This window comes from Rhincodon typus, chromosome 2, assembly GCF_021869965.1.
Source record: "Rhincodon typus isolate 14 chromosome 2, sRhiTyp1.1, whole genome shotgun sequence".
NCBI lineage: Eukaryota > Metazoa > Chordata > Chondrichthyes > Orectolobiformes > Rhincodontidae > Rhincodon > Rhincodon typus.
The window spans coordinates 73,753,706-73,774,817 of record NC_063333.1 but is presented as its reverse complement, the minus strand read 5'-3'; the positions used below and the strand labels follow the sequence as shown (position 1 = coordinate 73,774,817).

Below are 21,112 nucleotides of genomic sequence, written 5' to 3'. Positions count from 1 at the left end.
CACCTACGCTCGGTTCGCACTAAACAACAGCACCTCCCAGTCGCGAACCATTTCAACTCCTCCTCCCATTCCTCAGACGACATGTCCATCCTGGGCCTCCTGCAGTGCCACAACGATGCCACCCAAAGATTGCAGGAACAGCAACTCATATTCAGCTTGGGAACCCTGCAGCCCAATGATATCAATGTGGATTTCACAAGCCTCAAAATCTCCCCTCCCTCTACCGCATCCCAAAACCAGCCCAGCTCGTCCCCGCCTCCCTAACCTGTCCTTCCTCCCACCTATCCCCTCCTCCCACTTCAAGCCGCACCCCCATCTCCTACCGACTAACCTCATCCCGCCCCCTTGACCTGTCCGTCCTCCCTGGACTGACCTATCTCCTCCCTAACTCCCCACCTACACTCACCTTTACTGGCTCCATCCCCGCCTCTTTGACCTGTCTGTCTCCTCTCCACCTATCTTCTCCTCTATCCATCTTCTATCCGCCTCCCCCCCACCTCTATTTATTTCAGAAACCCCTTCCCCTCCCCCATTTCTGAAGAAGGGTCTAGGCCCGAAACATCAGCCTTCCTGCTCCTCTGATGCTGCTTGGCCTACTGTGTTCGTCCAGCTCTACACCTTGTTATCTCAGATTCTCCAGCATCTGCAGTTCCTACGATCTCTGAGGCCATTTAACTCATTGCTTTTGTGCCAATTTCTGCAAGACCTCGTACCACTCCTCTGCTTTTTATCTCTGTAGCCCTACAAATCTTTCTTCAAATCATGACCCAATCCCCTTTTCATTATCACTTATCTAATTCCTCATATTCCTCAAGCTTTTTTGTGTTTAAATACCTAGTTTCAAAACCAATTTCTGTACAAGATAAAGAGATTAAAAGATGAAGGAGATCATTGGATCTTGTACTGTTGCCAGAAATTTCTTGCTTTTTGCAAAAAGGAAAGCCAAACATGAGGTTAGGTGGGAATGTATGTAATATGCATAAAGACAACATTTTAGCAAATGAGAGCAAAAGCATATTTGAAGAAGTGTTTTTGAGGAAGTGTTTTTGAAGGCTTTTGGAGGCTTGGAAGGTGGAAGCGCAAGGCAAGGTGTAAGCTCCCCTTGCAGACTGATCTTATTTACTGCAAATAACTCTTCCTCAGTTTCATCCACAGATGTCAAAAGACAAAGGTGTGGCAATTAAATTATCATTTTAACATTACATTTAAAATTTGTGATGAGTGTGATTGTTTACATGTACTGGAAAAATGCTGAAGCAGTCCAAGTGTTTGATCACATTTTCCATTTGTTTCTTCAACATACAATTGTACTTAATTTTGTGATTAACACAGTATGCTGTGCTCACATGGACCCAGCCATACAGATACTAGCTTTTCTTAGCTATATTGAAGCTTTATCGTATTGCAAGAAGGATGTGGTGGATATACTCAGTATGTCCTACAGCATCTGTGGAGAGACAAGCACATTTAATGTTTCTATTTTCAAAACAGTCATAATTGATTCAAAACATTAAATCTCTCCACAGTAACAAGTTTATCAACATGAAAAATTCTGTGTAAACCTTATTTGGAGTTAGACCTTGGTGCACTGAAATTAAAATTAAACCACTGTTGATGCTGGAAATCTGAATAAAGATGGAGAATGCTGGAGAAACTCAGAAGGTCTGGTAACATCTTTGGAGAAAGAAACTGTTTCAAAGAAGAGATTTGGTTTTGAAACATTAGCTTTGTTTTTCTCTCTCCACTGATACTGCTGGATCTGCTGTGTTTCTCCAGCATTTTCAGTTTTCACTAAACTTTAGTGCACTTTTTCTCCACTGTATGATTTGTGTTTCTACTATAGATAACAATGCAATTTACCATTTACTTTCTAATGTAATTCTAGGGACTTTAATTAACTGCTCAAAACAATTAGTAAAAATGCCTGCAGCCCATGTTGTTAATGTTACAGATTCTTTGATGTACACTAAATTTGGAGTTTATTGCCAGGCATGATTTTAAGAGAAAAACCTGCATCCGTGTCATTATTGCATGCTTGATCACTTATAGCTCCTGGCAACCTTGCCAGAATATCTTAGCTCTTCTTATATCGGAATAGTTTAAGTTGGTTATATGTGTAGTCAAAATATTCAACCTTCAAGAAAGTTAAAGTTAAATATACAACTTCCAAGTCCAAACTGCCCACTTCTGGTTACCGATGCAGTGTAGGGGTGGGGGTGTCGCAGACCACCAACTGTGTAATACAAGGCTTCAGATTTTTCTTGCTCCTTTTCTTCCCCCCAATCCACAGACTATTCCTGACTTGTAACTATAGTTCCAATCTTTCACTGTCAATGGGTCAAAATCCTGTAACTCCCTCTCTAAAGGCACTGTGGATGTCCCACATCAGAAGGACTGCAGCAGTTCAAGAAGGCAGCTAACCACCATCACCGGAAATGAGGGATGGATATTATATGTTGGCTTAGCCAGTGACAACCACATTCCAAGAATGGATAAAATTCCAATCTTCTTCTCGTGTCTTGAATCCTCCTAAGTTTGGACTCTAATCTTCTTAACCCTTCTCACCCAGGAGCTGCTTTCTATTCCTGACTGCACCCACATCAGCCAGCCAGTCCATCTATCTGGTGAGCTGTGACTAAGAAACACAGACAGATCAAATCCTAACTTAACATTTGGTAGGACTTTTGGAAAAATCCAACTTACAAGTTTCCTGATCTTGTAATTCCCACCTCGCGTCCTCCTTGCTTCAGAAATAGTATCCAGTGTACTGATGCAATAGAAAAAATTGGCAGTCTTTGAACAAGTATTTTCTATATGTCTTCAAAGAGGCAGACACAGGAACCATCCCAAGAAGGGTAGAAAATAGAGGCAAGAGGGAGGAACTTAAAGCAATCATGTTAATCAGGGAATATACAGTTAATAGGAATGGGACTAAATGCTCACAAATCTCCTGGATGTAATGGTCTGCATCCTGGAGTCTCAAAGAAAGTGGCTGCAGAGATAATGAATGGATCAAAGATATTCTTCTGACAATTCCTAGATTCTGCAAACATCTTACTGGGGTGGGAAAACTGTGAATGTCACGCCGCATACAAAAAAGAAGGGAGACAGATAGGAGCAGAGCAATTTTTGTAAGAAAATTACCATTAAAGTCAATATAATTTACTGAAGGGAAATGCGGATCTAACGAGCAGGGCAGATAGGGGAACCAGTAGATGTGGTATTTGTTGAATTTCCAAAAGCCATTCAGTAAGGTGCCACATAAAAGATTGTTACGTAAGACAAGAGCTCGTGATTTTGGTGGTGATAGGTTAGCACAGATAATCAGTGCGTCGAATTTGGCAGATGGGGCACAATGAGAAAATGTGAGGTTGTCAACTTCATAAAGAAAAGTATAAATGCTGAATATTGTACAGAATACCGTAGTACAAGAATATTTGGGTATACGTGTACAAGAATCTCAAAAATCAGCATTCAGCCACAATAAATAATTTGGGAAAGATAATGGAATGTTGCCCTTTATTGCAAGTAGAATGAAGTATAAAAGGAGTGAACATTGAAGAAAGATGTTTACATTTCAAACATTATTCTAGACTCTTTGTTTTATTAGTATATTTTTTTTGTGATTTGCACATCACTAGCTTTTTATCTTAGAGCTTGCAGGAATGTACCATTATTTCTGTGTGAATATTGATGCTAGTATTGTTAAATATTTTTCAAATTGTTTTTCATCTTGATAGGCCTCTGCTACAAGATTTATCGCAGGTCCTGCATTAAACATTACCCTTTCAAAATCTGCAATTTCACGGGTGCGGAACAGTGTTGAAGGCATAAATCAAGAAATAGAACGAATGTTTATTAAAGACAGTGGTGAAAGGGAAGAATTGTCAAGGGTAAGTGCAAGCTTAGCCTTCATTCCAAATGTATTTGCATAGCAGAAGTAAATGACAACATATATGAACAAAGCCCTGATTCTAAACAGAAAAGCAAAATGTGCAAATGCTAGGAATAAAGCACATTATTAGAAATGCACATGAAAACTTTTGAAGGATGGAGGATTAGCTTGTTTTGCAATAGGATGCCTTCTTCAGACCCATTTTCACAAGTCTCATGTTATATTTTGTTAACCAAATTGCTATACTCTTCACACTTTCTTTTTCCAGCTTTATTATGAGCTTGAAAGATCCAACAGTCGAATCATCTCGCAAACTATTTTAATGATGAATTCCATGTTGATATAGATTTTGAAAGAATGCACTTATTAATTTGGCAGTATCTTCATTTCTTTTTAGAAATGTTGATGATTAAGTAGTGGCAATAATTTTATAGCATGAGTTCAAACACTCAGGTAGTGGAGTGTTATGATAATCTTTGGCACAGATGAACTCAGTCACTTGTGAGGTTCTGTTTTTCCGCAGGGATCTGGATCTTGTTAGAACCTTAATGGGAGAATTAAATCTCAGTGGTGACATCATTAATTTGATTATATCACTCCCTTTTAGTTTTTTAATTAGTGTGAACGTTTTTAAGATGCTTGTTATTGTACTGATCGCATGACTGTGACCATTTATTTAATCTATTTGGGTGACCATGACATGATCTTTACTCCATGAAGACTACTAGGTAAGCAAATTAATGAATGATTTACCATCCATGTGGAACGCTTCCCTTTGCACGTACCTTGGGTGTCATAGTTGGTGGATTTTTCCATGCTAGCTTTCAATCTCCTATTAATACTTAGAAAAAAGATGTGCTTAGAAATTAGTGCAGTCACGTACCATCAGCGAACAGGGCCTCTGGTAAAAATTGAAAATACCGATTTCAAGTGGGGAAGAGTGTATAGGAGATTTTTTAATTGTCTTTTGTTTTGCCCTCTATTTGGCCTTTTTTAATAAATATGTTTTTTTTTGTTTTTCCTCGTTGCCCTTTATACTTTGTTTTTAGTCCCATGATTTTTATAGAAATGCAAACATTTTCTTTTCTGATATGTCTAAGCAAAATTGTTACAGGCAAATCCTACTACCTTGAAGGACAAGGGCAGCAGTTGCATTGAGACAACACCAGCTGCAAGTTCCACCCCAAGACCCACATCATTCTACACTTAGAACTGTGACCCTCTAGCTTTAGTTTGGTTGAGTCAGAATCCTGGAACTTCCTGCCGAGCAACGCTGTGGGCTATATCTACACCAAAGCAGATTGCAGTGCTTCAAGAAGACAGCTTGTCACCACCTTTTCCAGATCAAATTAGGGATGACCTGACACTGACACTTGCACCCCATGAACAAATAAAAATGGCAGTTGAGTTCAGGATCTACATAATGGTAATAACAAATCCCATAATAAATTAATAAATGCACTAAGGGAAAGTAAAATCATCATTGTATTTTAATAAGGCCATATGGTTGGGATGAATTTTGCATAAGAATATGAGTACCCGTTGATAATATCAAAACAATTGCAAAGATATAGGTCACCTTCACGTGTTCACTTGTGCTGTGCCAACTTCACAAATAAGATGGCGTTAATAACAACTTGGAGGATGGATTCTGTTCATTTGGAGATATGTCGCTATTCTTGATTTAGTGTGATTAATTTTACATGGCCATGAAGTGTCCAACGTAATTTTTCTGACTTTTAAGTGTCAAAATATGTGCCTGTTTGAGATTATGATCCTGTGAAAGAAACCTGCACTACTACAGAGTGGAATCTCCCTGAAGGTATAGGCCAGAATGAACAGCCTGTGTAATTACTTTGTTCTAGTAATTGAGAGATTGCTAAGGTTTGGTGGAAACAATCTGTATTCCCTTATGACTCCATCCCCTGCCACTAACCAATACCGTTTTTTGTGAGAGAAAGTTCCTAATTTTATATGTACAACGGGTCTAAGGTAAATGTCCCACTCCTGATTGCCAACTGCTGGGTTGTCTATAGCAATTAAAAGGATGTTGTTGCTTTAAGGCCAGATACATAGAAAATTATATAATTCTGAGTTTAGCAGCATATGAGGTTGCAAAGGGCAAAAGAGGAAAAGTAGCATTAGAGCCCCAAGATTCTCAAAAGATTCAGTGGAGCAAACAACTGAAACAATTTTGTTCTAGGAGAAACTCCAAGCACTGTGGAGGGAGGTAGCTTGTGCACAGCTCAAGTTGAAAAACAAAATCCATCGAGTACATTGGCAGGAGCACACCACAGCATCCTTATACTCTGCTGAAAAAACCTATGTTGGAACCCCCTTGGTCTGTACGCACTCCAGAATGACAATCAATTGTTTGGGTGTTACCTGCATAAATATTGTCAAACTCTTCTAGCTCTTATCCATGTTTCTTCATGTAGTCTACTTGAAAAACACAGGAACAATGGAATTCCAGGAAGCCACTTCCCAGGAAAAGGCAAGATGGAGGTAGATTCTTGTTAAGCAACGAAATCATAAGTTATCGGAGATAGATTGGAATGTGAAAATCAGAACTGTAGTGATTGTAACGAGATCAGCTGGATGGACCATGTGGAACGGGTTCCCTGATTGGGTCTGTCAATCTGGCCCATTCAGGGAGCCCTGCCTGACAAAAAGAACAGGAGTGTTAGACATTCTGTTCACTCCGAGTTGGCTCTGAGGGAGCTGGATCAGTGTCAAGGACTCTCCAGGTGTAAATAAAGGATAACTTGGTTACTGGATACCAGCCTCTGTGGAGTTATTTCAAGAGCCCTAACAGATAAGCCATGATCTTATTGAATGGTAAAACATGCTTCAAGGGCCTACATCGGCTTCTAATTCTTACATTTGAATGAGTTACAGTAATTGGAAAAATCAGGCGAAAATTGAAGGAATTGTTGGAAAAGACCACACCTCTGCATTCAGTTACATGGGCTGCTTCAGTGACAATGGGAATGATGAGAGGAAAATTTTCCGTGCCTAGATTTGAAGGAAGTCGTTCTGTTTCACTTTTATGTCCAAACAATATTTGCATCAGTAAAGCTGCAGAGGAAAATCCAAGCAAAGCTGTTTCCTTGCCCAAGTGAGGAGTTGTGGAAGTAGAAATTTGTGGAGCAGGCTCAAAGTGCCGAATGTCTACTCCTTCTGTTTCCTGAAGCAACCTGAAGTACCACTTCTAAAAGTGCCTGCACTCACTAATCTTAGGAGTTGGTAATGTCACAAATACAGTAAATTTTGGTGGCTGATTCTTGAGACTGACTCACGTTGTTTGCTGTCTTTGTTCTAAGGAAATTCTGCTTACAAAATAATTTATCTCTACCAAGAGAGTAACATGGGTTTTGTTTCCTGCTGTGCAATCAGCCTCCAAGCAAAAACAGATCCCTGGTGAAATAGGTCATTTGGAATACGTCTAATTTAACCAAAGCAAATACTGGTCTAAAATAAATTTTATCTTCATTGAATTGTTGTTAATGATCTTGAGCTGAAAACTCGTCCAAGACTGATCTCTGTACAAGAACATTTCTGCTGCCAGTTGATCCAATTTATTAAAAAATAGCTTTATGGATGGATTTTGCTGTGTTGCAAGCAGTGAAGCAACTTGCCCAAACAGGGAGATCTGGAACTGAATGTTTGATTTGAGGGTGGAATTATTTCCAGGTTCCAAACCTCTTCCCGGAATAAATAGTCAATGTTGAGATTTTGATTGGCTTGCCCTCGAAATAAGTTCCCATTCCAGTTAAGGGCGGTGGCTGTGTTCTCCATGTCAGTTAGTAGCCTTCCAGTTTGAGAAGAGCAGTAAAGCATTGGTAGATGTTTCATCACTGGAATGGAAGCACACACACACCAAATTTCAAAACTTAATTGTAAAAGCAGGCAAAACAACCAGCTGCCATTATAGGAAATGGTGAATCACTCTACAGTCAACCTTTATCTCAACCTATGGTCAGCCTGGAGGGAGAGCCTGTAGGCTTCCCTAGAGCACTGGCATTCTAGCCTGCTGCTGGATGCCTGCCCAAAGGCACTTGAAGTGCCCTGTTACATCAGAAAACTGGAGGCCAACTGAAACATTTTCAATGTCCTACCTTAGTAAGTCCCTTAATAAGCCCCTTAATAAGCCTTAATTGGCTGCCCAACTCATGAACGAGGATGGAGCTGGTGGGTTTCTAAACTTGCATTGATCAAAGAGGCTGATGCTGGGGATAATGTCTGGAAACCAGCAGGCTTGCTGAAGCTGGTATTTTCAGGTCCCTTCGAGCTCAGTTCTCAACCTTGACAAGACCTGAAAATCCTGCTTCTAAATATCATTATTGCTGTTGCTGGGTGAGTGAGGATGGCCTTATTGTTTCTGTCTCTAACTCGGGCAGTGTTACAGTTAAACTTTTTAACACTTACTTAATTGACTGTTTTGTATAAGCATTAGGTGACAGTTGTGTCAAAAATACGATTTCATAAATTAATTGAAAGTCACTTATCTTTAATGAAAGGCATCTTTTTAAAGAAATATTATAGACATAGGAATATGTTTTCTCAGATGTAGCAATAGAACTAAACAGGACACGTTCTGTTTAACTATAGCACACATTGAAATTCTACTTCACATCAATGACACTGCATGTGGGATTGTAGGGAGCCATCCATTTCAGATGTGTGCTTACCCCGCCAGCTTTAGATAACAATTGAATATGATTCTGCACATTGTATACTTCATGTACTTGAAATGTCAGATTTAGGGTTGTAGTGCTTTTGTTAAAAAGGATAATAACCTGAGTTCTGAGTTAAAGATCCAATGTAACTGTTTAAAATCTACAGGTGTTTGAAATTAAAGGAGATCTATTTTACTTGGCCGATTGGAGTTTCATTGAAACTGTCTGTTGTTTCCATTTAAGGGAGTTTTTGTTTTAACTGTTGCCATGGATTGTTTGTCGCAAGATTAATTTATAATATTATTAGATCTCCTGATTGTCTATTTGTTTCTGGTTTGTTCTGAGACAATGCCAGTCAGTTGCGGAGATTAGTAGCTTTTTTGAGAACACATTCCTTAAATGAATTAGGCTTGTTTATTTTGGATACAATCGTTGGTTGTACAGATCATTGCTTACTGAAGTATAATTGTAGAAGAGTAATCATTCTATAGAACAGACAATCACTGCATAATTTTAAAAGGATGACCAGGACCATGTGAAGGAATATGCAGTTAAATGTACTCAAGTAAGCCCTTAATATAAAGGTTGTAAGATGTGATTCTAAAAGAACCACTTTTGATCTGGAAATATTATATTTGCATGTGCCTCATCTGGTTGATAGGGAGGATGGGGAAAAGAGTTCACATCAAAACAGCAGAAGGGGTCAGCGAATATGTTTAATGGCATATGTGTGGCGGTCTAAGTGAAACACTTCCACTGTGGTCGAGGATGAATGTTTGTACACGCGTGTTAATGTTTATGCAGAGATTCGAAAACAATTTTGTTTTGCCTCAATTAGAAATTGATGGACAGGAGATCAGGCAAGTTTTGCTTTTAGTACAAGTGAATGTACGATGGGATTGGTAAAGCATTCGTTGAACTGGCACCAGTAACTTTTTTTATGTTGGCATGAAAAGCTATTACAGCACGATCTGATGTTAAAGAGCAGCAACATATCTGGAGGGCTATAACATAAGAGATTTGAAAGTTGTTAAATATTTCAAGCTGCCAGTACCATTTTCCAATAAATGCTGGTTGAGAGTTGTGAAAAACTGTTACATAGAAACAAAACCCAGCCAATAATACATCACTAGTTCTCAAAAGTAGTTCTCAAATAAGAGCTCATAATAAAGAGGCTAATATTGGTTACAGGATTGGTTAGCTAACAGGGATCAGAGAGGGCTTAACAATTATTAAGTTAGAAAGATTAGGTTAGAAAGAAAGATGGGGTTAGAATACCCCAGGAATCAGTGCTGGTGCCTCCTACATTAATGCCTTGAATGATGGGACTGAATGAGTGGTTACCAAATTATTGTAAGGACATAAGGAGTCTGCAAAGAGCTGTAGATAGGTTTACATGAATGGACAGATGTTTGGCAGATATAATGGCATAATTATGGTAAATGTGAACTTGTCCACTGTAACAGGAAGAAAAGCAGCCCCCTGTTTAATTGAGGGAGATTTCAGAATTGTGGTACAGAAGGATTTAGGAATCCTGGAACATGAATCACATGTTAGTATGCAGCACAGAATGTGATGAAGAAGACAAGTGGAATATTTATTGCAAGGGAGTAGAATATTAAATGTAGGGATGTTTTGCTACACTTATATTGGGCATTGGTGATAAGACTACATCTAGAGTAATGAGTACAATTTCAATCTCCTTAGTTTAGATTACATAGAAGCAGTTCAGAGAAGGTTCACTCACTGTTTCCCGGGATTAGAGTGATTATCTTATATCCATTGGAGCTTAGAAGAATGAGCACTGATCTTGTCAAAACATTCAAGATAATAATATAAGCAGCAGACTCAAGGAACCAGAAGATCTTCTATTGATCCTAATTGGTACATTTGTATATGTAGTTTTGAATGAAAAACAAGGGTGGTAAGGGATAAAGGAAGTGAGAGACTTTGGAGTGCATGTCTACAGGCCCTTGAATGTGGCAGGGCAGGTGGATAAGGTGGTAAGCAAGGTATGTGGCATGTTTTCCTTCAGGGGGCAAGGCATTGAATGCAGAAGAAGAGATGTAACACTAAAACTATATTAGACAGTGGTTAGGCCATAGCTGGAGTTTTGTGTACAGTTTTGGCCACAGTATAGGAGGGACCTAATTGCTCTCAGGAAAGTCCAGAGGTGATGTACTAAAATGTTGCCAGGGCTTAACAATTGCAGCAGTGAAGAGAAATTGGACAGGTTATCGTTGTTTTCCTTAGCACAGACGAGGTTGAAGGGTGACTTGACTGAGGTGTACAAAATAACGATGGGCTTGGATAGAGTGGGTAGGGAAAAGAGGACAGTTATCAGGGGTAGAAATTTAAGCAATTGATGGAAGAATTGACACGAGCATGAGGAAAATGTTTTCACCCAGAAGGAGGTGGTTAGCATTTGCTGGCCAGTTTGGATTTGAGGCAGAAACTCTCCAATCATTTAAAAGGAATCTGCATCTATACCTGGAACACCACAGTCCAAGCGGTGGAAGCTGGGATGAGAATGGGGGGCTATTTTATTCAGCCAGTGCAGGCATAATGGGCTGAATGACCTCTTTTTGTGGTTCTAAGAGGAAGTTGTCATCAATGCATTTTAAAGGGCTGGTTTCATTGTGCTGGTGTTCTTCCATTCAAGTGGATTTGTTTATTATCATTTGTCCAATCTTGATTTGGTAAGTGATCTTTCTGTGTAATTGTCCATCAAGTTTATCTGGTCTCCTGTTGATTTAATATCCATTAAACTCTTTCAGTCTTGCCTTCCATGTGATATTTTATTTTCTAATCAACTTGTTCAGAGATATTAGGACATACTTCTGGAGCAGGTAGGGCTTGAACCCAAGTCTCCTGGCCCAGAGGTAGGGAACTACCACTGCACCACAAGACCTCTAGCTGAATCACTTGACTTGATTACCTCTGGGCAACCAAATGATGTGGATAGATGATACCATATGTCATCTCTCATTGCTGTGTTGTACAATAAATCCTGGGCTATGTCTTTGTCAAATAATGTGCTTCTAGCTATTATGTTCCTTTTCTCTGTCTGTTTTCCTGAAAATATGGGATGACGTCTCAAACCTTAGAACTACAGGAATAATTTGGATCTGCCAGAGCAACAATGTTGTAAGTCTTGTTTGTCCAGGCTTTCAAGTTTGTTTTAAAGTTTTCCAATGCACATAAGTCAAATCTGGGAGATGTGCATCCAGAAATGTTCTCACCTGTCTTGCAAACCAAAGGAGAAAAAAAAACCTATTTAGGTTAAATCAGCAATCAAATTCTTTCATTGTAAAGCAGCTAAGCAGGTTATTGGGTGAAAAGTTAAACACAAAAGAGATCTTTTATGTCTGATGACTGGAAGCCCCAATAGGGTCATTTGCAAGTCGTCTGGCTGCTCAAGTAGTGGAGGGGTTTCCACAGCAATCGTTCCATCTAGCCAATTACTGCGTGGCCGCTGAGAGAGACAGCCAATATGACAGGCAGACAGGAGTACAGCTGGCAGGGTGGTACCAGATTTAAAGGCTAGTCTGCTGCCTTGATCTAGGCAGTGCACACTGTAGGCATTGAATATGGTCGTCAAGAAGGCAGGGGTAGAGAATTGACTGAAGTTAGGAACGGTGGCTGCATGGTTCAAAGGCATATCCCTGGAGGTGTTTCTGTAAGCACCAAGTGGACTTAGAGAGGTGCTGTTCCCACTGGGCAGGAGCTGGAGGTCAGCAAGCCTCACATAGAAGACCATGCTTCAGGCTGTGCAAACCTGACTGCAATACTGGAAATCATTCTGATCCGGTGCAGTTTGATAGGGTGAGGGGCATTCATAATTCAAGTCAAGTACTAAAGGATATTGTGGTTAGACTGGGGTCTGCTGCAGCTGGTAAGGGAACCAACAAGAGGGAAAAAACATACCTGAGCCCATCCTCCTAAATCTGCCTGCCAAAAATGCATCTGTTCACAACAGATTGGTAAGAGTGACCACAGACTCAGTCCCTGTGGTGGTGAAGTTCTGTCTTCATACTGAGAATAACCTCCATCTGTTGTATGGCACTAACACCATGCTAAATGGGATAGACTTCAAACAAATCTAGCAGAGCAAGATTCGCGATCCCTGAGGCACTGTGGGCCATCAGCAGAAGAACTGTATCCATACAATCTGCAACCTCATGTCTTGGCATAACCCCTACTCTACCATCACTGTAAAGCTGGGTATCAGCCCTGGAACAATGGAGAGTGCAGGAGAGCATGCTGGGAACAGCACCAGGCAAATATAAAAACTTGTTTCAGAGATAGTAGGAACTGCAGATGCTGGAGAATCTGAGATAACAAGGTGTAGAGCTGGATGAACACAGCAGGCCAAGCAGCATCAGAGGAGCAGGAAGGCCTTCAGAAAAGAAGGGTCTAGGCCTGAAACGTCAGCCTTCGTGCTCCTCTGATGCTGCTTGGCCTGCTGTGTTCATCCAGCTCTACACCTTGTTATCCCTATATATAAAAACTGTCAACTTTGTGAAGCAACAAAGCAGACTGTTTGTCAAACAGCATAAGTACCTTGTTATAGACAGAGCTAAGTGATTCCACAACCAACAGATCAGATCTATGCTCTACTGTCCTGCTGCATCCAGTCGTGATTGTTGGTGGGTTTTTAAACAACTCAATGGAGGAAGTGGAGGCTCCTCAAATATCCCCATTTGCAATTATGAGGGAAACCAACATTTCAGTGCAAAGAATGAGGCTGAAGAATTTACAACAATCTTCAGACAGTGTATGGCCTGGATAAAACGTCTCGATTTCCTCTACCATCACAAATGCTAGTCTTCGGCCAATTCGATTCACCCCACATGATATCAAGAAATGGCTGGAAGCAGTGGATATAGCAAAGGCCCTGATGACACTCTGGCAATAATTTTGAAGACGTGCTCTGAAACTGGTTGCACTCCTAGACAAGCTGTTACAGTACAGCTACAACACTGCAATCTACTCAACAATGTGGAAAATTGCCCAGGTATGTCCTGTATACACAAAGCAAGACAAATCCAACCCAGCCAATTACTGCCCCATCAGTTTACTCTTCATTAGTAAAGTGATGGAAGGTGTCATCAACAATGCTATCAAACAGCACTTGCTCAGACATTGCCTGCTCTCTGATGCCCAGTTTGGATTCTGCCAGGGTAACTCAGCTACTGACCTCAGTACAACCTTGGTCCAAGCATAGGCAAACGAGCAGAGTTACAGAGGTGAGGTAAGAATGACTACCCTTGACATCAGCGTGCCCCAGCAAAACTTAAGCCAATGGGAATTGGGGGAAATCTTTCCACTGGTTAGAGTCATACCTGGCACATAGGATGATGGCTGTGATTATTGCAGGTCAGTCATCTCAGTTCCAGAACATCTTTGCAGGCTAGTGTCTGAGGTATAGCCATTTTCTGCTGCTTCATCAGTGACTTCCATCTATCATAAGGTCAGAGCTGGAGACGTTTGCAATGGTTGCACCATGTTCAGCACTATTTGCAACTCCTCAGATACTGAAGCAGTCCATGCAGTAAGACCTGAATACTATCCATGCTTGGGTTGACAAATGGCAAGTAACATTTGTTCCACTCAAGTGCCAGGCAATGACCATCTGCAGTAAAAATGAATCTAACCATTACCCCTTGATACGTGATAGCATCACTGAATCGCACACTATCAACATCCTGGAGGTTATCATTGACCAGAACTGGTCTAGTCATATAAATACTGTGGGAACCGCTGCAGGTCAGAGGCTAGAAATCCTGTGGCGAGTAACTAATCTCCTGTATCCTCAAAGCCTATCAATCATCTTTAAGGCACAAGTCAGAAGTGTGATGGGGTATTCCTCTTTGGTGGATGAGTGAAGATCCATCAATACGCAAGAAGCTTGACACCATCCAGGATGAAGCAGACCACTTGACTGGCACTACATCTACAAATATCCACTCACTCCGCCGCTGATGTTCAGTAGCAGCAGTATGTACAATCTACAAGATGCACTGCAGAAATTCACCAAATATTCTTGGACAGTACTTTTCAAATGAGAGACAAATTCCATCTAGAAGGACAAGGGCAGCAGATGCATGAGGACAACATCACCTGCAAGTTCTCCTTCAAGTCACTCCCCATCCTAACTTGGAAATATCTCACCGTTCCTTCATTGGCTTTGGATCAAAATTCTTGAACTTCCTTCCTAACAGCATTGTGGGTGTACGTACAGCACATGAGCTGCAGCGGTTAAAGGCAGCATCTTGCTACCAGCTTCTCAATGGCAACCAGGGTTGGGCAATAAAAGTTGGCCCAGACAGTGATGCCCACATCCTCTGGATGAATAAAATACAATTGTAAGCTCACAGCCCTATATATTGTAAATATATATTGTAAATGGTGTCCATGAGGTGTGAAGCAAGGTAGCCAATGCATGCATCAGCTATGTCCAGAGACATGAGATATATCCACAATGCGAAACAGCATTATCTTATTCAGGAAACCCACAATCAGTCTGTGGTACTTGCTGCATTGATCATAGAATCCCTACAGTGTGGAAACAGGCCTACACAGACCCATCCCCCCTATAACCCACTTAAGCTACACATCCCTGAACATTATGGGCAATTTAGCATGGCCAATCCACCTAATCTGCACATTTTTGGACTGTGGGAGGAAACCTGAGCACCCGGAGGAAACCCACGCAGACACTGGGAGAATGTGCAAACTCCACACAGACAGTTGCCTGAGGGTGGAATCAAACCCGGGTCCCTGGTGCTGTAAGGCGGCAGTGTTAACCACTGAGCCACCGTGCCGCCCCTAAGCTGATGAAGCTGAATAACTAATTGTAGTGATCCTCCCAGTGGTGTGATGGTGGATGGTTAAAGTGTCACATTCTGATAAGCACAGTGGCACTGGTTTTTCTGTAGTTGCAGGAGAAGTTATAGGTGTGCCTTAAGTATTTGTATAAATGCTGCCTCAGGTGCTTGGAGTCTCACTGAGTGACATTTGCTTGTTTAATACCGTAGTATTAAATCATTGATGAAGTTCAAGTTCTTGAAATTATACTTTAAAGGCTTGTTTGCCCATTTCTGCAGAAGTTGGTCATTTCCAGATATTGAGTCTTTGGGATGAGGGACATGATAAAATCTGCAAGGAATGACAGCAGTGTTGAATATAGCTCCTGAATGTAATAACTGGGGCATTTCAAGAAAAGCTGCCAAGAACAGAGGAATAAAATAGAAAATATTGGAAATACTCAGTTGCTTCGACAGCATCTGTGGAATTTTTCTGTAAAAAAAAAAACCATTGACCTGAAATGTTAACTTTGTTCTCCACGCTCAACATGTTGGTTGTACAGGATGTTGGTGAGGTCTCTTCTGGAGCACTGTGTCCAGTTCTGATTTTCCTGGTATTGGAAGGATATTTTAAGCAAGAGAGATTTACCAGAATGTTGCTGGGAATGGAGGCTTGGGGTTATAAGAGAGGTTGAATAGGTTGGGACTTCAATCACTGGCGGGTAGGAAGTCAAGAAGTGACCTTGTAGAGGATTATAAAATAATGAGGGGTGTAGATAAGGTGAATGGCAAGTGTCCTTTCCCAAGGGTAGGGAAGTTCAAGACTAGGGGGTCATATTTTTTAAGGTGAGAGAAGAAACATTTAAAAAAGACATGAGGGGCAATTTTTTTTTTGCAGAGAGTGGTTCATGTGTGGAATGAACTTCCAGAGGAAGCGGTGAATGTGGGTACAGGTACACCATTTATAAGACATTTGGATAAATACATGAATAAGAAATGTTTGGAGGGATGTGGGTCAAGTGCAGGCAGGTGGGACTAGTTTAGTTTGGGATTATGGTCAACATAGACTGGTTGAACTGAAGGGTCTGTTTCCATGCTGTATGACTCCAAGACAGGGGCAGGAGGTTTAGATGGAATTTGAGGAAAAACCTTTTTCACCCAGAGGGTGTTGGGGATCTGGAATGCACAGCTTGGGAGGGTTGTTGAGGCAGGAAACCTCATAATCTTCAAAAAGTACTTGGATTAGCACTTAGTGTCATAGCATTCAAGGCTGTGGGGTTAGTGTAGGTATTAGCAAATTTTTGGCGATGGGCTGAAGGGCCTCTTTTGTACTTTTCTTCTGTATTGCATGATTTTATGATTCCACAACCTGAGTTTTTCCATCATTTTCTGTTGACACTTCCAGAATCTGCTTTACCTCGGAGAGGACTGAATTGTTTCTGCCATGAAATGGGAGATACTTTATGGGGCATATTGCAGGGTTTACTCAGATTTGCTTAAGTGTTGGAACCACATTTTCAGAAGCTCAGTTACCATTTTGATGGTCCCCGTGGTAGTCACATGCCAGCTGTTGTAGGTTTTCTGTGTCTTTGTGTTGGGGGTCTAAGCAGGTGTAAGTTGTCGTGTCTTCAGTAAATATCCCTTGTGACCCAGAATTCATCCACCAAGGTTGGCCTGCACAGCTGAGGCACCTGGGATTGTCTCCCATTGTATTCTTCTTGGCACCTTCCTGGGAATCTTGCACACACCTGAAATTCCTTTTGTGGTAGTTTCAGATTGTTCGAACATTGTCAGAAGTTGCTGGAAAAGCTCAGCAGGTCTGGCAGCATCTGTGAAGAAAAAATCAGAGTTAATGTTTTGGGTTCAGTGACTCTTAATCAGAACCCAGATCCTGCCAGATCTGCTGAGCTTTTTCCAGCAACCTCTGTTTTTGTTCCTGATTTACAGCATCCGCAATTCTTTTGGTTTTTGTTTGAATGTTGTCTTGAACCTCTTATTGTTTACCTATGTATGGGAACCTTTAAGGCCACATGCATGCATTCAACTGCACTCCCAAACCTGAGGAAATCCAGTGATGCCCTGATCAACCATTACCCGCTTAGCCTGACTGGCCTAAGGGTGATACCCCTCTGATGCTGCCTGACCGGCTGTATTCCTCTAGCTTCACACTGTATTGACTGTGATACCCCATGTATTGTTCTGTCTTGTGGTAAATGACATGTTTGTTGTTTGATACAGTGATGGTCTGGGGCAATCCCTGAAATGAGCCTGAGGCGGAGAAGTTAAACCCATGGTTGCCTTCATTGCCACAGGCAATGGGGAGGTATCAATTGGTTTCAACTCCTCTGGCATTCCAGAAACATGTGCTAACCCATCACTGGACAGATAGGGTTAGCTCACACGCTGATGATGCTCCACTATCTCTGTAAATTTAAACCTTTGTCCGGAAACCCTTTCAACTGGATAGATCTTCAGTGAATCTTGCCATCTTTGCATAGCCAAATCCCATAGTAGCTTCTTCATGCTAGTGCTCCTGCAAGATGTCCAGTCGTGTTCTATTTGGCTGGTTCCTTAGCATTCTTCTCATTGGGGCACACAAAATCTGCTTGCAGAGCATCTATTGAGATTTGATATTTTCATGGTGCAATGCTTCCCCAATCGCCTTAGACTGTCTGCACTTGCTGCAGTGAACATACATTCTGCAAACACTCCAAAGCTATGAAGTTTTACTTATCTCAATGTCAGACTATCTGTTGACAATACAGCTGTACTCAAAACTGCCACTTACTTCCAGCCAACATTAACCTGTTGCTGAATTTTTGCTTATTTTTATTGTGTATGTCTGATGCTTTATGGAATCTGTGAGATGCACAGAAAATTTATGATGCTTAGAAAAATGGGTGTCCTGTGTGACCTCTGTCCCGCTGGCAGACTGGTAAATTTTACTGACGGTGGTAAGTCATTGCAGATCCACTCTGGTGTGCTCCAGCCCAACCCTATCTCAAACCCATTACCGTAAGGACAGTAAAAGAAGCAGATGAAAACCATCTCAACAGCAACTCAAGCTGTTGTATGTCAAAGCAACCAAAGTTTGGGAGGAATTTTCCCTAGTACTGCCAGTCTGATATTGTATACTACAATATTCATAGCATCAAATATTATTTCAATTAGTTGATGCAGAAACCTCCACTAAGTAATTAGGGAGCAGGGATTCGGGGAGGATGCAAATCTTCCACTTGTGAAAGGGTCATTTTGCTTTGAACAACATCTCTACTCTAATGACAGCCCTCTACCTTTACAACTCTGATAAATTTAAATGACTTAAGAAAATTAGCACGGGCTTAACAATACATTAAAATGAAGTGACCCAGATTTATATATCTTGTGTATAGTATATATTGTCTACCAGAGTATCACGACCTCGCTCTCTATACTGAACGATTATGATGAACTATAAATGCCTTCCCACTCTGTCATATTTTACTAATCAGAAAGGATTTGTTGTTTTTTCACCCCAATGATAAACATGGTTTATATTTAAATAATAAACCACTTCTGCCCTTTGGGGCTGAGGGTGGAAATTGCAATGCCTATGATGGTTTGACTTTGGCTGCTGTTGATGGCATGTACCAACAAAATTGGAGGAAAGGATTTATAACTTGCTCAGTTAGTTTCTGCTAGTGGAGATGTTTCCTTATTGGGTATTGGCTGAATGGGGTCTTGTTTAATTTAATATAGTTATTGGTTTGTCCGAACATCTTTGAATAAGGTACAATAAAATGTTTGTGCCAATCTTTATATGTGCTGAAGAATTGCTTCTCAATGAGTATTGCAATCAAGGAAATGCCAGAAGATCTAAAGGATAACAGCTGAGATGGAGGCTGTTGGCCTGTAGTGTGAACTGCTGGCCTTTCAGGAGATGTTTTGTAACCAAGTTGTATTTTACTTTTGGCATCAACTTTTTCTAAATCCCCTTCATTAATTCATAACATTTTAGAGCAACAAACTGAATTGCTGCAGTTAGTCACAATGACCCATGGTATACAGTTCCCTTAAGAAAGGAGATAAATTTGAAATACCCCCTAATATTACCTAGACAGTGTCAAATGGAATTTACTGTATTATGAATGATGATGACTGTCATGGTGATATTGTTGTGGTTCCTTATGAAATTGTTGTACAGATCATGAGATCATATTGAGTTTTGAGAGTAGCTGTATAGTTTATCATTTAGCTTTTTCTTGAGGTCAAACATTTCTGATTAAATGCATATCTGAGACCTTTTAAATTAGTAGTCATAAATGTATCTGTAGAATAAAGCCTTAAGTCTGCAGATGAGTTACTGTTAGAACTGGTATTCCTAGTGATGAACACACAACCAGCAGATCAAAGGAAAAATCCAGATTTAATTTAATTTTTCAAACGAAATGTCTTGAAATATTCAGTAACCTGAAGGGATTGTATTATATGAGGCACTTTTTGAGGGTGTGTTTATTTGAAATCCCATCAGATATGTTAACATTGGTGTGTGATTTCTGTGAAAATTGTTATAAAATAAAACAAATGGATATAGTTTGTTTTTCAGTACACAATTTTGGCCTTACTTCTGTACAGATCTTTAGACCAATATGCAAAGGCAAGTTTAATATCTCTGAATTTTATTTTGACAGCAAATATAACATCCAAATTTAACATGTTGAGCTCTTTGAGAACTATTCTGCTTTTAAGGTATACTCTGTATGTTCAACTTTGAGTTTTTGGTCATGAAGAATTTCTAATCTTGAGTTCTGTGGAACGATTAGCATTAGAGTTCCTGCTGTTATTATTATAATAATGATGTAGCACTGTTCATTTATGTTCTAGCCCCTGGAGATTCCTGATGGCCACCGAGCACCATTCCCTACCCACTACCGCAGCAGCAGTACTCGCAGTATTGACACACAGACACCCTCTGTCCAAGAGCGCAGTAGTAGCTGCAGCAGCCACTCACCATGTGTCTCCCCTTTCTACCCTACTGGATCTCAGGAGGGAAGCCCATGTTCAGCAGAAGACCTTCAGTATGACAGGGACAAAGGTGAGAGAATAGGCTTCAAAACACGTCAATGCATGCTGTTAATGATTTATTTTTATGGGGAAAATGCACACAGACAGGACTATCACCTACACTGACATGGGTTTAACTATAAAATGGTACATGGGTTAATACAGCCAGCCTTTAGTTGAGCATGCTGAGGTAATGATCCAAACACTACAGAGTGCAAATAAATAAATTACACCACGATCATTCTAACACCACATGATCATTGAATAGATTTTACATATCAAAATGATCAATATCCATCTTACACAATCACTGAGAGAAATTACTGTTGCTATGAGTAAAGCACCATTCAATACCACTTTGCTGTTAGAAGGTTGTAAAATTACAGGACTTGATGTTGCAGGTGCTAGTAAAAAAGGTGTCTAGAAGGGTCAACATTCAGCTTCCTGAAAGTAAACTACCTTGTTCGCTCTGGAGTGAATAATGACAGAGGTGATGGAGAAAAGGAAAACATGGCTACCAGTTTGTGTCTTCAATCCTGGGAATGTAATTGGGAATAGCTCATCAGATATTGAACATGCAGAACTTGTAATCCATCAGGGATAACAAGGTGTAGAGCTGGATGAACACAGCAGGCCAAGCAGCATCATAGGAGCAGGAAGGCTGACGTTTCGGGCCTAGACCCTTC

At 40.6% G+C, this 21,112-nt stretch overlaps 1 protein-coding gene across 1 annotated transcript in view; it reads right to left on the bottom strand.

Moving 5' to 3' along the window:
* The window catches only part of glcci1a (glucocorticoid induced 1a), a 126,951-nt gene that overhangs the window by 32,364 nt on the left and 73,475 nt on the right, over nt 1-21,112 (bottom strand). The window lies entirely within an intron of this gene.